A 17,218-nucleotide genomic window follows, 5' to 3' on the forward strand; every position below is an offset into this window, starting at 1 on the left:
AAAACATAGACAGTACGAAGTGTCAGTCTTCTTGTACTTAAGTCGGCATTGTGCCTTTTGTATTTAATTCCGATGCAATTTCTGTGTTTCATCGTCAATAGGAAGGTCAGAGGGATACAGTAAACCTGAAATGAACTATCGGAATCTATAACTAGTGTCACAGGAATGGTTCAAAACATAGACAGTAAGAAGGGTCAGTCTTCTTGTACTTAAGTCGGCATTTTGCCTTTTGTATTTAATTCCGATGCCATTTCTGTGTTTCATCGTCAATAAGAAGGTCCAAGGGATACAGTAAACCTGTAGTGAAGTATCCGAATCTATAACTAGTGTCACAGGAATGGTTCAAAGCATAGTCGGTAAGAAGAGTCAGTCTTCTTGTACTTAAGTCGGCATTGTGCCTTTTCTATTTAATTCCGATGCAGTTTCTGTGTTTCATCGTCAATAAGAAGGTCAGAGGGATACAGTAATCCTGAAGTTAAGCATCGGAATCTATGACTAGTGTCACAGGAATGGTTCAAAGCATAGTCAGTAAGAAGGGTCAGTCTTCTTGTTCTTAAGTCGGTATTGTGCCTTTTGTATTTAATTCCGATGCAATATCTGTGTTTCATCGTCAATAAGACGGGCCAAGGGATACAGTAAACCTGAAGTGAAGCATCGGAATCTATAACTAGTGTCACAGGAATGGTTCAAAACATAGACAGTAGGAAGAGTCAGTCTTCTGGTACTCAAGTCGGCATTGTGCCTATTGTATTTAATTCCGATGTAATTTCTGTGTTTCATCGTCAATAAGAAGGTCTAAGGGACACAGTAAGCCTGCAGTGAAGCATCGGAATCTATAACTAGTGTCACAGGAATGGTTCAAAGCATGGATAGTAAAAAGAGTCAGTCTTCTTGTCCTTAAGTCGGCATTGTGCCTTTTGTATTTAATTCCGATGCAATTTCTGTGTTTCATCGTCAATAAGATGGTCAGATGGATACAGTAAACCTGAGGTGAAGCATCGGAATCTATAACTAGTGTCACAGGAATGGTTCAAAGCATGGATAGTAAAAAGAGTCAGTCTTCTTGTCCTTAAGTCGGCATTGTGCCTTTTGTATTTAATTCCGATGCAATTTCTGTGTTTCATCGTCAATAAGAAGGTCCAAGGGATACAGTAAACCTGGAGTGTAGCATTGGAATCTATAACCAGTGTCACAGGAATGGTTCAAAACATAGAAAGTAAGAAGAGTCAGTCTTCGTTTACTTAAGTCGGCATTTTGCCTTTTGTATTTAATTCCGATGCACTTTCTGTGTTTCATCGTCAATAACAAGGTCCAAGGGATACAGCAAACCTGAAGTGAAGCATCGGAATCTATAACTAGTGTCACAGGAATGGTTTAAAACATAGTCAGTAAAAAGATTGAGTCTTCCTGTACTTAAGTCGGCATTGTGCCTTTTCTATTTAATTCCGATGCAATTTCTGTGTTTCATCGTCAATAAGATGGTCCAAGGGATACGGTAAACTTGGAGTGAAGCATCGGAATCTATAACTAGTGTCAATGGAATGGTCCAAAACATAGACAGTAAGAAGAGTCAGTCTTCCTGTAGTTAAGTCGGCATTGTGCCTTTTGTATTGAATTCCGAACCAATTTCTTTGTTTCATCGTCAATAAGAAGGTGCAAGGGATACAGTAAACCTGAAGTGAAGCGTCGGAATCTATAACTAGTGTCACAGGAATGGTTTAAAGCATAGACAAAGAAGAAGAGACAGTCTTCTTGTACTTAAGTCGGCATTGTGCCTTTTCTATTTAATTCCGATGCGATTTCTGTGTTTCAGCGTCAATAAGAAGGTCCAAGGGATACAGTAAACCTGGGGTGAAGCATCGGAATCTATAACTAGTGTCACAGGAATGGTTCAAAGCATAGTCAGTAAGAAGAGTCAGTCTTCTTGTCCTTAAGTCGGCATTGTGCCTTTTGTATTTAATTCCGATGCAATTTCTGTGTTTCATCGTCTACAAGAAGGTCCAAGGAATACAGTAAACCTGGAGTGATGCATCGGAATCTATAACTAGTGTCACAGGAATGGTTCAAAACATAGACAGTACGAAGTGTCAGTCTTCTTGTACTTAAGTCGGCATTGTGCCTTTTGTATTTAATTCCGATGCAATTTCTGTGTTTCATCGTCAATAGGAAGGTCAGAGGGATACAGTAAACCTGATATGAAGCATCGGTATCTATAACTAGTGTCACAGGAATGGTTCAAAATATAGACAGTAAGAAGGGTCAGTCTTCTTGTACTTAAGTCGGCATTTTGCCTTTTGTATTTAATTCCGATGCCATTTCTGTGTTTCATCGTCAATAAGAAGGTCCAAGGGATACAGTAAACCTGTAGTGAAGTATCGGAATCTATAACTAGTGTCACAGGAATTGTTCAAAACATAGTTGGTAAGAAGAGTCAGTCTTCTTGTACTTAAGTCGGCATTGTGCCTTTTCTATTTAATTCCGATGCAATTTCTGTGTTTCATCGTCAATAAGAAGGTCCAAGGGATACAGTAAACATGGAGTGAAGCATCGGAATGTATAACTAGTGTCACAGGAATGGTTCAAATCATAGACAGTACAAAGTGTCGCTCTTCTTGTACTTAAGTCGGCATTGTGCCTTTTGTATTTAATTCCGATGCAATTTCTGTGTTTCATCGTCTACAAGAAGGTCCAAGGAATACAGTAAACCTGGAGTGATGCATCGGAATCTATAACTAGTGTCACAGGAATGGTTCAAAACATAGACAGTACGAAGTGTCAGTATTCTTGTACTTAAGTCGGCATTGTGCCTTTTGTATTTAATTCCGATGCAAGTTCTGTGTTTCATCGTCAATACGAAGGTCAGAGGGATACAGCAAACCCGAAGTGAAGCATCGGAATCTGTAACTAGTGTCACAGGAATGGTTCAAATCATAGACATTAAGAAGGGTCAGTCTCCTTGTACTTAAGTCGGCATTGTGCCTTTTGTATTTAATTCCGTTGCAATTTCTGTGTTTCATCGTCAGTAAGAAGGTCCAAGGGATACAGTAAACCGGAAGTGAAGCATCGGAATCTATAACTAGTGTCACAGGAATGGTTCAAAACATAGACAGTAAGAAAAGTCAGTCGTCTTGTACTTAAGTCGGCATCGTGCCTTTTCTATTTAATTCCGATGCAATTTCTGTGTTTCATCGTCAACAAGAATGTCAGAGGGATACAGTAAACCTGAAGTGAAGCGTTGCAATCTGTAACTAGTGTCACAGGAATGGATCAAAACATAGTCAGTAAGAAGAGTCAGTCTTCTTGTACTTAAGTCGGCATTGTGCCTTTTGTATTTAATTCCGATGCAAGTTCTGTGTTTCATCGTCAATAAGAAGGTCAGAGGGATACAGCAAACCCGAAGTGAAGCATCGGAATCTGTAACTAGTGTCACAGGAATGGTTCAAATCATAGACATTCTTGTACTTAAGTCGGCATTGTGCCTTTTGTATTTAATTCCGTTGCAATTTCTGTGTTTCATCGTCAGTAAGAAGGTCCAAGGGATACAGTAAAACGGAAGTCAAGCATCAGAAACTATAACTAGTGTCACAGGAATGGTTCAAAACATAGCCAGTAAGAAGAGTCAGTCTTCTTGTACTTTAGTAGGGATTGTGGCGTTTCTATTTAATTCCGAAACAATTTCTGTGTTTCCTCGTCAATAAGAAGGTCGGAGAGATACAGTAAACCGGAAGTGAAGCATCGGGATCTATAACTAGTGTCACAGGAAAGGTTCAAAACATAGTCAGTAAGAAGAGTCAGTCTTCTTGTACTTAAGTCGGCATTGTGCCTTTTGTATTTAATTCCGATGCAATTTCTGTGTTTCATCGTCAATGAGAAGGTCCAAGGGATACAGTAAACCGGAAGTGAAGCATCGGAATCTATAACTAGTGTCACAGGAATGGTTCAAAACATAGACAGTAATAAAAGTCAGTCGTCTTGTACTTAAGTCGGCATCGTGCCTTTTCTACTTAATTCCGATGCAATTTCTGTGTTTCATCGTCAACAAGAATGTCAGAGGCATACAGTAAACCTGAAGTGAAGCATCTTAATCTATAACTAGTGCCACAGGAATGGTTCAAAACATAGTCAGTAAAATGAGTCAGTCTTCTTGTCCTTAAGTCGGCATTGTGCCTTTTGTATTTAATTCCGATGCAGTTTCTGTGTTTCATCGTCAATAAGAAGGTCAGAGGGATACAGTAAACCTGAAGTGAAGCATCGGAATCTGTAACTAGAGTCACAGGAATGGTTCAAAACATAGTCAGAGAGAAGCGTCAGTCTTCTTGTCCTTAAGTCGGCATTGTGCCTTTTGTATTTAATTCCGATGCAATTTCTGTGTTTCATCGTCAATAAGAAGTTCCAAGGGATACAGTAAACCTGGAGTGTAGCATCGGAATCTATAACCAGTGTCACAGGAATGGTTCAAATCATAGAAAGTAAGAAGAGTCAGTCTTCGTGTACTTAAGTCGGCATTTTGCCTTTTGTATTTAATTCCGATGCACTTTCTGTGTTTCATCGTCAATAACAAGGTCCAAGAGATACAGCAAACCTGAAGTGAGGCATCGGAATCTATAACTAGTGTCACAGGAATGGTTTAAAACATAGTCAGTAAAAAGATTGAGTCTTCCTGTACTTAAATCGGCATTGTGCCTTTTCTATTTAATTCCGATGCAATTTCTGTGTTTCATCGTCAATAAGATGGTCCAAGGGATACGGTAAACCTGGAGTGAAGCATCGGAATCTATAACTAGTGTCAATGGAATGGTCCAAAACATAGACAGTAAGAAGCGTCAGTCTTCTTGTACTTAAGTCGGCATTGTGCCTTTTGTATTTAATTCCGATGCAATTTCTGTGTTTCATCGTCTATAAGAAGGTCCAGGGGATACAGTAAACCTGGAGTGAAGCATCGGAATCTATAACTAGTGCCACAGGAATGGTGCAAATCATAGACAGTAAGATGAGTCAGTATTCTTGTACTTAAGTCGGCATTGTGCTTTTTGTATTTAATTCCGATGCAATTTCTGTGTTTCATCGTCACTAAGAAGGTCAGAGGGATACAGTAATCCTGAAGTTAAGCATCGGAATCTATAACTAGTGTCACAGGAATGGTTCAAAGCATAGTCAGTAAGAAGAGTCAGTCTTCCTGTAGTTAAGTCGGCATTGTGCCTTTTGTATTGAATTCCCAACCAATTTCTTTGTTTCATCGTCAATAAGAAGGTGCAAGGGATATAGTAAACCTGAAGTGAAGCGTCGGAATCTATAACTAGTGTCACAGGAATGGTTTAAAGCATAGACAAAGAAGAAGAGACAGTCTTCTTGTACTTAAGTCGGCATTGTGCCTTTTCTATTTAATTCCGATGCAATTTCTGTGTTTCAGCGTCAATAAGAAGGTCCAAGGGATACAGTAAACCTGGGGTGAAGCATCGGAATCTATAACTAGTGTCACAGGAATGGTTCAAAACATAGTCAGTAAGAAGAGTCAGTCTTCTTGTCCTTAAGTCGGCATTGTGCCTTTTGTATTTAATTCCGATGCAATTTCTGTGTTTCATCGTCTACAAGAAGGTCCAAGGAATACAGTAAACCTGGAGTGAAGCATCGGAATCTATAACTAGTGTCACAGGAATGGTTCAAAACATAGACAGTACGAAGTGTCAGTCTTCTTGTACTTAAGTCGGCATTGTGCCTTTTGTATTTAATTCCGATGCAATTTCTGTGTTTCATCGTCAATAGGAAGGTCAGAGGGATACAGTAAACCTGAAATGAAGCATCGGTATCTATAACTAGTGTCACAGGAATGGTTCAAAATATAGACACTAAGAAGGGTCAGTCTTCTTGTACTTAAGTCGGCATTTTGCCTTTTGTATTTAATTCCGATGCCATTTCTGTGTTTCATCGTCAATAAGAAGGTCCAAGGGATACAGTAAACCTGTAGTGAAGTATCGGAATCTATAACTAGTGTCACAGGAATTGTTCAAAACATAGTTGGTAAGAAGAGTCAGTCTTCTTGTACTTAAGTCGGCATTGTGCCTTTTCTATTTAATTTCGATGCAATTTCTGTGTTTCATCGTCAATAAGAAGGTCCAAGGGATACAGTAAACATGGAGTGAAGCATCGGAATGTATAACTAGTGTCACAGGAATGGTTCAAATCATAGACAGTAATAAGTGTCACTCTTCTTGTACTTAAGTCGGCATTGTGACATTTGTATTTAATTCCGATGCAATTTCTGTGCTTCATCGGCAATACGAAGGTCAGAGGTATACAGTAAACCTGAAGTGAAGCGTTGCAATCTGTAACTAGTGTCACAGGAATGGATCAAAGCATAGTCAGTAAGAAGAGTCAGTCTTCTAGTACTTAAGTCGGCATTGTGCCTTTTGTATTTAATTCCGATGCAAGTTCTGTGTTTCATCGTCAATAAGAAGGTCAGAGGGATACAGCAAACCCGAAGTGAAGCATCGGAATCTGTAACTAGTGTCACAGGAATGGTTCAAATCATAGACATTCTTGTACTTAAGTCGGCATTGTGCCTTTTGTATTTAATTCCGTTGCAATTTCTGTGTTTCATCGTCAGTAAGAAGGTCCAAGGGATACAGTAAAACGGAAGTCAAGCATCAGAATCTATAACTAGTGTCACAGGAATGGTTCAAAGCATAGCCAGTAAGAAGAGTCAGTCTTCTTGTACTTTAGTAGGGATTGTGGCGTTTCTATTTAATTCCGAAACAATTTCTGTGTTTCCTCGTCAATAAGAAGGTCGGAGAGATACAGTAAACCGGAAGTGAAGCATCGGGATCTATAACTAGTGTCACAGGAAAGGTTCAAAACACAGTCAGTAAGAAGAGTCAGTCTTCCTGTACTTAAGTCGGCATTGTGACTTTTGTATTTAATTCCGATGCAATTTCTGTGTTTCATCGTCAATGAGAAGGTCCAAGGGATACAGTAAACCGGAAGTGAAGCATCGGAATCTATAACTAGTGTCACAGGAATGGTTCAAAACATAGACAGTAAGAAAAGTCAGTCGTCTTGTACTTAAGTCGGCATCGTGCCTTTTCTATTTAATTCCGATGCAATTTCTGTGTTTCATCGTCAACAAGAATGTCAGAGGGATACAGTAAACCTGAAGTGAAGCATCCTAATCTATAACTAGTGCCACAGGAATGGTTCAAAACATAGTCAGTAAAAAGAGTCAGACTTCTTGTACTTAAGTCGGCATTGTGCCTTTTGTATCTAATTCCGATGCAATTTCTGTGTTTCATCGTCAATAAGAGGGTCAGAGGTATACAGTAAACCTGAAGTGAAGCATCGGAATCTATAACTAGTGTCACTGGAATGGTTCAAAACATAGTCAGTAAGAAGAGTCAGTCTTTTTGTACTTAAGTCGGCATTGTGCCTTTTGTGTTTAATTCCGATGCAATTTCTGTGTTTCTTCGTCAATAAGTAGGTCCAACGGATACAGTAAACCTGAAGTGAAGTATCGGAATCTATAACTAGTGTCACAGGAATGGTTCAAAACATAGTCATTAAGAAGATTCAGTCTCTTTGTACTTAAGTCGGCATTGTGCCTTTTGTGTTTAATTCCGATGCAATTTCTGTGTTTCATCGTCAATAAGTAGGTCCAAGTGATACATTAAACCTGAAGTGAAGCATCGGAATCTATAACTAGTGTCACAGGAATGGTTCAAAACATATACAGTAAGAAGAGTCAGTCTTCTTGTACTTAAGACGGTATTGTGCCTTTTGTATTTAATTCTGATGCAATTTCTGTGTTTCATCGTCAATAAGAGGGTCCAAGGGATACAGTAAACCTGAAGTGAAGCATCGGAATCTATAACTAGTGTCACAGGAATGTTTCAAAACATAGACAGTAAGAAGAGTCAGTCTTCTTGTACTGAAGTCGGCATTGTGCGTTTTGTATTTATTTTCGATGCAATTTCTGTGTTTCATCGTCAATAAGAAAATCAGAGGGATACAGTAAACCTGAAGTGAAGCATCGGAGTCTATAACAAGTGTCAAAGAAATGGTTCAAAACATTGACAGTAGGAAGGGTCAGTCTTCTTGTACTTAAGTCGGCATTGTCCCTTTTTTATTTAATTCCGATGCAAATTCTAAGTATCATCGTCAATAAGAAGGTCCAAGGGATACAGTAAACCTGAAGTGAAGCATCGGAATCTGTAGCTAGTGTCACAGGAATGGTTCAAAACATAGACAGTAAGAAGAGTCAGTCTTCTTGTACTTAGTCGGTATTGTGCCTTTTGTATTTAATTCCGATGCAATTTCTGTGTTTCATCGTCAATAAGAGGGTCCAAGGGATACAGTAAACCTGAAGTGATGCATCGGAAGCTATAACTAGTGTCACAGGAATGGTTCAAAACATAGACTGTAAGAAGGGTCAGTCTTCTTGTACTTAAGTCGGCATTGTGCCATTTGTATTTAACTCCGAAGCAATTTCGGTGTTTCATCGTCAATAAGAAGGTCCAAATGATACAGTAAACCTGAAGTGAAGCATTGGAATCTACAACTAGTGTCACAGGAATGGTTCGAAACTTAGACAGAAAGAAAATTCAGTCGTCTTGTACTTAAGTCGGCATTGTGCCTTTTCTATTTTATTCCGATGCAATATCTGCGTTTATCGTCAATAAGAAGATCAGAGGGATACAGTAAACCTGAAGTGAAGCATCGGAATGTATTACTAGTGTGACAGGAATGGTTCAAAACATAGACAGTAATTAGAGTCAGTCTTCATGTACTTAAGTCGGCATTGTGCCTTTTCTATTTAATTCCGATGCAATTTCTGTGTTTCATCGTCAATAAGAAGGTCCAAGGGATACAGTAAAACCGAAGTCAAGCATCGGAATCTATAACTAGTGTCACAGGAATGTTTCAAAACATAGCCAGTAAGTAGAGTCAGTCTTCTCGTACTTAAGTAGGCACTGTGGCGTATCTATTTAATTCCGATGCAATTTCTGTGTTTCCTCGTCAATAAGAAGGTCTGAGGGATACAGTAAACCTGAAGTGAGGCATCGGGATCTATAGCTATTGTCACAGGAATGGTTCAAAACATAGTCAGTAAGAAGAGTCAGTCTTCTTGTACTTAAGTCGGCATTGTGCCATTTGTATTTAACTCCGAAGCAATTTCGGTGTTTCATCGTCAATAAGAAGGTCCAAATGATACAGTAAACCTGAAGTGAAGCATTGGAATCTACAACTAGTGTCACAGGAATGGTTCGAAACTTAGACAGAAAGAAAATTCAGTCGTCTTGTACTTAAGTCGGCATTGTGCCTTTTCTATTTTATTCCGATGCAATATCTGCGTTTATCGTCAATAAGAAGATCAGAGGGATACAGTAAACCTGAAGTGAAGCATCGGAATGTATTACTAGTGTGACAGGAATGGTTCAAAACATAGACAGTAATTAGAGTCAGTCTTCATGTACTTAAGTCGGCATTGTGCCTTTTCTATTTAATTCCGATGCAATTTCTGTGTTTCATCGTCAATAAGAAGGTCCAAGGGATACAGTAAACCTGAAGTGAAGCATCGGAATCTATAACTAGTGTCACAGGAATGGTTCAAGTCATAGTCAGTAAGAAGAGTCAGTCTTCTTGTACTTAAGTCGGCATTGTTCCTTTTGTATTTAATTCCGATGCAATTTCTGTGTTTCATCGTCAATAAGAAGGTCAGAGGGCTACAGTAAACCTGAAGTGCAGCATCGGAATCTATAACTAGAGTCACAGGAATGGTTCAAAGCATACACAGTCAGTAGAAACAGTCTTCTTGTACTTAAGTCGGCATTGTGCCTTTTGTTTTTAATTCCGATGCAATTTCTGTGTGTCATCGTCAATAAGAAGGTTTAAGGGATACAGTAAACCTGAAGTGAAGCATCGGAATCTATAGCTAGTGTCACAAGAATGGTTCAAAACATAGTCAGTAAGAAGAGTCAGTCTTCTTGTACCTAAGTCGGCATTGTGCCTTTTGTATTTAATTCCGATGCAATTTCTGTGTTTCATCGTCAATAAGAAGGTCCAAGGGATACAGTAATCCTGAAGTTAAGCATCGGAATCTATGACTAGTGTCACAGGAATGGTTCAAATATAGTCAGTAAGAAGAGTCAGTCTTCTTGTACTTAAGTCGGCATTGAGCCTTTTGTATTTAATTCCGATGCAATTTCTGTGTTTCATCGTCAATAAGAAGGTCAGAGGGATACAGTAATCGTGAAGTTAAGCATCGGATTCTATGACTAGTGTCACAGGAATGGTCCGAAACATAGTCAGTAAGAAGAGTCACTTTTCTTGTACTTAAGTCGGTAATGTGCCTTTTGTATTTAATTCCCATGCAATTTCTGTGTTTCATCGTTAATAAGAAGGTCCAAGGGATACATTAAACCTGAAGTGAATCATCGGAATTTAGGTGTCACAGGAATGACTCAAATCATAATCAGTAAGAAGAGTCAGTCTTCTCGTTCTTAAGTCGGCATTGTGCCTTTTGTATTTAAATCTGATACAATTTCTGTGTTTCATCGTCAATAAGAAGGACCAAGGGATACAGTTAACCTTGAGTGAAGCATCGGAATCTATAACTAGTGTCACAGGGATGGTTCAAACCATAGACAGTAAGATGAGTCTGTCTTCTTGTACTTAAGTCGGCATTGTGCCTTTTGTATTTAATTCCGATGCAATTTCTGTGTTTCATCGTCAATAAGACGGTCCAAGGGATAAAGTAATCCTGAAGTTAAGCATCGGAATCTAAAACTAGTGTCACAGGAATGGTTAAAAGCATAGACAGTAGGAAGAGTCAGTCTACTTGTACTGAAGTCGACATTGTTCCTATTGTATTTAATTCCGATGCAATTTTTGTGTTTCATCGTCAATAAGTAGGTCTAAGGGACACAGTAAAAATGGAGTGAAGCATCGGAATCTATAATTAGTGTCACAGGAACGGTTCAAAACATAGACCGTAAGAAAAGTCAGTCGTCTTGTACTTAAGTCGGCATTGTGCCTTTTCTATTTAATTCCGATGCAATTACTGTGTTTCATCGTCAATAAGAAGGTCCAAGGGATACAGTAAACCTGAAGTGAAGCATCGGAATCTATAACTAGTGTCACAGGAATGGTTCAAAACATAGACAGTAAGAAGAGTCAGTCTTCTTGTACTTAAGTCGGCATTGTGACATTTCTATTGAATTCCGATGCAATTTCTGTGTTTCATCGTCAATAAGAAGGTCAGAGGGATACAGTAAACATGAAGTGAAGCGTTGCAATCTATAACTAGTGTCACAGGAATGGTTCAAAACATAGTCAGTAAAAAGTGTGAGTCTTCTTGTATTTAAGTGGGCATTGTGCCTTTTGTATTTAATTCCGATGCAAGTTCTGTGTTTCATCGTCGATAAGAAGGTCAGATGGATACAGTAAACATAAAGTGAAGCATCGAAATCTGTAACTAGTGTCACAGGAATGGTTCAAAGCATAGACATTAAGAAGGGTCAGCCTTCTTGTACTTAAGTCGGCATTGTGCCTTTTGCATTTAATTCCGATGCAATTTCTGTGTTTCATCGTCAGTAAGAAGGTCCAAGGGATACAGTAAAACGGAAGTCAAGCATCAGAATCTATAACTAGTGTCACTGGAATGGTTCAAAACATAGCCAGTAAGAAGAGTCAGTCTTCTTGTACCTTAGTAGGCATTGTGGCGTTTCTATTTAATTCCGATACAATTTCTGTGTTTCCTCGTCAATAAGAAGGTCGGAGGGATACAATAAACCGGAAGTGAAGCATCGGGATCTATAACTAGTGTCACAAGAATGGTTCAAAACATAGTCAGTAAGATGAGTCAGTCTTCATGTACTTATGTCGGTATTGTGCCTTTTGAATTTAAATCCGATGCAATTTCTGTGTTTCATCGTCAATGAGAAGGTCCAAGGGATACAGTAAACCGGAAGTGAAGCATCGGAATCTATAAGTAGTGTCACAGGAATGGTTCAAAACATAGACAGTAAGAAGAGTCAGTCTTCTTGTACTTAAGTCGGCATTGTGCCTTTTGTATTTATATTCGATGCAATTTCTGTGATTCATTGTCAATAAGTTGATCAGTGGGATACAGTAAACCTGAAGTGAAGCATCGGAGTCTATAACAAGTGTCAAAGGAATGGTTCAAAACATTGACAGTAGGAAGGGTCAGTATTCTTGTACTTAAGTCGCCATTGTCCTTTTTTTTATTATTCCGATGCAATTTCTGTGTTTCATCGTCAATAAGAAGGTCCAACGGATACAGTAAACCTGAAGTGAAGCATCGAACTCTATAACTAGTGTCACAGGAATGGTTCAAAATATAGACTGTAAGAAGGGTTAGTCTTCTTGTACTTAAGGCGGCATTGTGCCTTTTGTATTTATTTCCGATGCAATTTCTGTGTTTCATCGTCAATAAGAAGGTCCAAGGGATACAGTAATCCTGAAGTTAAGCATCGGAATTAAAACTAGTGTCACAGGAATGGTTCAAAACATAGACAGTAGGAAGAGTCAGTCTACTTGTACTTAAGTCGACATTGTTCCTATTGTATTTAATTCCGATGCAATTTCTGTGTTTCATCGTCAATAAGTAGGTCCAAGGGACACAGTAAACCTGGAGTGAAGCATCGGAATCTATAACTACTGTCACAGGGATGGTTCAAAGCATAGACAGTAAGAAGAGTCAGTCTTCTTGTACTTAAGTCGGCATTGTGCCTTTTGTATTTAATTCCGATGCAATTTCTGTGTTTCATCGTCAATAAGAAGGTCAGAGGACTACTGTAAACCTGAAGTGCAGCATCGGATTCTATAACTAGTGTCACAGGAATGGTTCAAAGCGTAGACAAGAAGAAGTGTCAGTCATCTTGTATTTTATTCGGCATTGCGCTTTTTGTATTTAATTCCGATGCAATTTCTGTGTTTCATCGTCACTTAGAAGGTCAGAGGGATACAGTAAACCTGAAATGAAACATCGGATTCTATGACTAGTGTCACAGGAATGGTTCAAATCATAGACAGTAGGAAAAGTCAATCTACATGTTCATAAGTCGGCATTGTGCCTTTTGTATTTAATTCCGATGCAATTTCTGTGTTTCATCGTACATAAGATGGTCAGAGGGACACAGTAAACCTGATGTGAAGCATCGGAATCTATAACTAGTGTCACAGGAATGCTTCAAAACAAAGTCAGTAAGAAGAGTCAGTCTTCTTGTACTTAAGTCGGCATTGTGCCTTTTGTATTTAATTTTGATGCAATTTCTGTGTTTCATCGTCCATAAGAAGGTCCCAGGGATACAGTAGACCTGAATTGAAGCATCGGAATCTATAACTAGTGTCACAGGAATGGTTCAAAACATAGACAGTAAGAAGAGTCAGTCTTCTTGTACTTAAGTCGGCATTGTGCCTTTTGTATTTAATTCCGATGCAATTTCTGTGTTTCATCGTCAATAAGAAGGTCAGAGGACTACTGTAAACCTGAAGTGCAGCATCGGAATCTATAACTAGAGTCACAGGAATGGTTCAAAGCATAGACAGTTAGTAGAGTCAGTCTTCTTGTACTTAAGTCGGCATTGTGCCTTTTGTATTTAATTCCGATGCAATTTCTGTGTTTCATCGTCAATAAGAAGGTTTAAGGGCTACAGTAAACCTGAAGTGAAGCATCGGAATCTATAGCTAGTGTCACAAGAATGGTTCAAACATAGTCAGCAAGAAGAGTCAGTCTTCTTGTACTTAAGTCGGCATTGTGTCTTTTGTATTTAATTCCGAAGCAATTTCTGTGTTTCATCGTCCATAAGAAGGTCAGAGGGATACAGTAATCCTGAAGTTAAGCATCGGATTCTATGACTAGTGTCACAGGAATGGTCCGAAACATAGTCAATAAGAAGAGTCAGTTTTCTTGTACTTAAGTCGGTAATGTGGCTTTTGTATTTAATTCCGATGCAATTTCTGTGTTTCATCGTCAATAAGAAGGTCAGAGGGATACAGTAAACATGAAGTGAAGCGTTGCAATCTATAACTAGTGTCACAGGAATGGTTCAAAACATAGTCAGTAAAAAGAGTCAGTCTTCTTGTACTTAAGTCGGCATTGTGCCTTTTGTATTTAATTCCGATGCAAGTTCTGTGTTTCATCGTCGATAAGAAGGTCAGAGGGATACAGTAAACCTGAAGTGAAGCATCGGAATCTGTAACTAGTGTCACAGGAATGGTTCAAAACATAGACATAAAGAAGGGTCAGTCTTCTTGTACTTAAGTCGGCATTGTGCCTTTTGCATTTAATTCCGATGCAATTTCTGTGTTTCATCGTCAGTAAGAAGGTCCAAGGGATACAGTAAAACGAAAGGCAAGCATAAGAATCTATACCAAGTGTCACAGGAATGGTTCAAAACATAGCCAGTAAGAAGAGTCAGTCTTCTTGTACCTTAGTAGGCATTGTGGCGTTTCTATTTAATTCCGATACAATTTCTGTGTTTCCTCGTCAATAAGAAGGTCGGATGGATACAATAAACCGGAAGTGAAGCATCGGGATCTATAACTAGTGTCACAGGAATGGTTCAAAACATAGTCAGTAAGAAGAGCCAGTCTTTTTGTACTTAAGTCGGTATTGTGCCTTTTGTATTTAAATCCGATGCAATTTCTGTGTTTCATCGTCAATGAGAAGGTCCAAGGGAAACAGTAAACCGGAAGTGAAGCATCGGAATCTATAACTAGTGTCACAGGAATGGTTCAAAACATAGACAGTAAGAAAAACCAGTCATCTTGTACTTAAGTCGGCATTGTGCCTTTTCTATTTTATTCCTATGCAATTTCTGTGTTTCATCGTCAATAAGAAGGTCCAAGGGATACAGTAAACCTGAAGTGAAGCATCGGAATCTATAACTAGTGTCACAGGAATGGTTCAAAACATAGACAGTAAGAAGAGTCAGTCTTCTTGTACTTAAGTCGCCATTGTGACATTTCTATTTAATTCCGATGCAATTTCTGTGTTTCATCGCCAATAAGAGGGTCACAGGGATACAGTAAACCTGATGTGAAGCATCGGAATCTATAACTAGTCTCACTGGAATAGTTCAAAACATAGTCAGTAAGAAGAGTCTGTCATTTTGTACTTAAGTCGGCATTGTGCGTTTTGTGTTTAATTGTGATGCAATTTCTGTGTTTCATCGTCAATAAGTAGGTCCAAGGGATACAGTAAACCTGAAGTGAAGCATCGGAATCTATAACTAGTGTCACAGGAATGGTTCAAACATAGTCATTAAGAAGAGTCAGTCTTTTTGTACTTAAGTCTTCATTCTGCCTTTTGTGTTTAATTCCGATTCAATTTCTGTGTTTCATCGTCAATAAGTAGGTCCAAGGCATACAGTAAACCTGAAGTGAAGCATCGGAATCTATAACTAGTGTCACTGGAATGGTTCAAAACATAGACAGTAAGAAGAGTCAGTCTTCTTGTTCTTAAGTCGGCATTGTGCCTTTTGTATTTATTTTCGATGCAATTTCTGTGTTTCATCGTCAATAAGAAGGTCCAAGGGATTCAGTAAACCTGAAGTGAAGCATCGGAATCTATAACTAGTGTCACAGAAATGGTTCAAAACATAGACAGTAAGAAGAGTCAGTCTTCTTGTACTTAAGTCGGTATTGTGCTTTTGTATTTTAATCCGATGCAATTTCTGTGTTTCGTCGTCAATAAGAGGGTCCAAGGGATACAGTAAACCTGAAGTGAAGCATCGGAAGCTATAACTAGTGTCACAGGAATGGTTCAAAACATAGACAGTAAGAAGAATCAGTCTTCATGTACTTAAGTCGGAATTGTGCATTTTCTATTTAATTACGATCTAATTTCTGTGTTTCATCGTCAATTAGAAGGTCCAAGGGATACAGTAAACCTGAAGTTAAGCATCGGAATCTATAACTAGTGTCACAGGAATGGTTCAAAACGTAGACTGTAAGAAGGGTCAGTCTTCTTGTACTTAAGTCGGCATTTTGCCTTTTGTATTTAATTCCGATGCAATTTCTGTGTTTCATCGTCAATAAGAAGGTCCAAGGGATACAGTAAAACCGAAGTCAAGCATCGGAATCTATAACTAGTGTCACAGGAATGGTTCAAAACATAGCCAGTAAGAAGAGTCAGTCTTCTCGTACTTAAGTAGGCACTGTGGAGTATCTATTTAATTCCGATGGAATTTCTGTGTTTCCTCGTCAATAAGAAGGTCAGAGGGATACAGTAAACCTGAAGTGAAGCATCGGGATCTATAACTAGTGTCACAGGAATGGTTCAAAGCATAGTCAGTAAGAAGAGTCAGTCTTCTTGTACTTAAGTCGGCATTGTGCCTTTTGTATTTAACTCCGATGCAATTTCTGTGTTTCATCGTCAATAAGAAGGTCCAAATGATACAGTAAACCTGAAGTGAAGCATCGGAATCTACAACTAGTGTCACAGGAACGGTTCAAAACATAGACAGTAAGAAAAGTCAGTCGTCTTGTACTTAAGTCGGCATTGTGCCTTTTGTGTTTAATTCAGATGCAATTTCTGTGTTTCATCGTCAATAAGAAAGTCCAAGGGATACAGTAAACCTGGAGTGAAGCATCGGAATCTATAACTTGTGTCACAGGAATGGTTTTAAACATAGACAGTAGGAAGAGTCAGTCTTCTTGTACTTAAGTCGGCATTGTGCATTTTGTATTTAATTCCGATGTAATTTCTGTGTTTCATAGTCAATAAGAAGGTCCAAGGGATACAGTAGCCCTGAATTGAAGCATCGGAATCTATAACTAGTGTCATAGGATTGGTTCAAAACATAGAACGTAAGAAGAGTCAGTCTTCTTGTACTTAAGTCGGCATTGTGCCTTTTGTGTTTAATTCCGATGCAATTTCTGTGTTTCATCGTCAATAAGAAGGTCAGAGGGATACAGTAAACCTGAAGTGAAGCATCGGAATCTATAACTAGAGTCACAGGAATGGTTCAAAACATAGACAGTAAGAAGAGTCAGCCTTCTTGTACTTAAGTCGAGCAGATGCGCAAAACTATAGACCTATATCTCTTACGTCGATCTCTTGTAGAATTTTAGAACATGTTTTTTGCTCGCGTATCATGTCATTTCTGGAAACCCAGAATCTACTATGTAGGAATCAACATGGATTCCGGAAACAGCGATCGTGTGAGACCCAACTCGCCTTATTTGTTCATGACACCCAGAA

Source organism: Schistocerca serialis, chromosome 2 (genome assembly GCF_023864345.2).
Source record: "Schistocerca serialis cubense isolate TAMUIC-IGC-003099 chromosome 2, iqSchSeri2.2, whole genome shotgun sequence".
Classification (NCBI taxonomy): Eukaryota; Metazoa; Arthropoda; class Insecta; order Orthoptera; family Acrididae; genus Schistocerca; species Schistocerca serialis.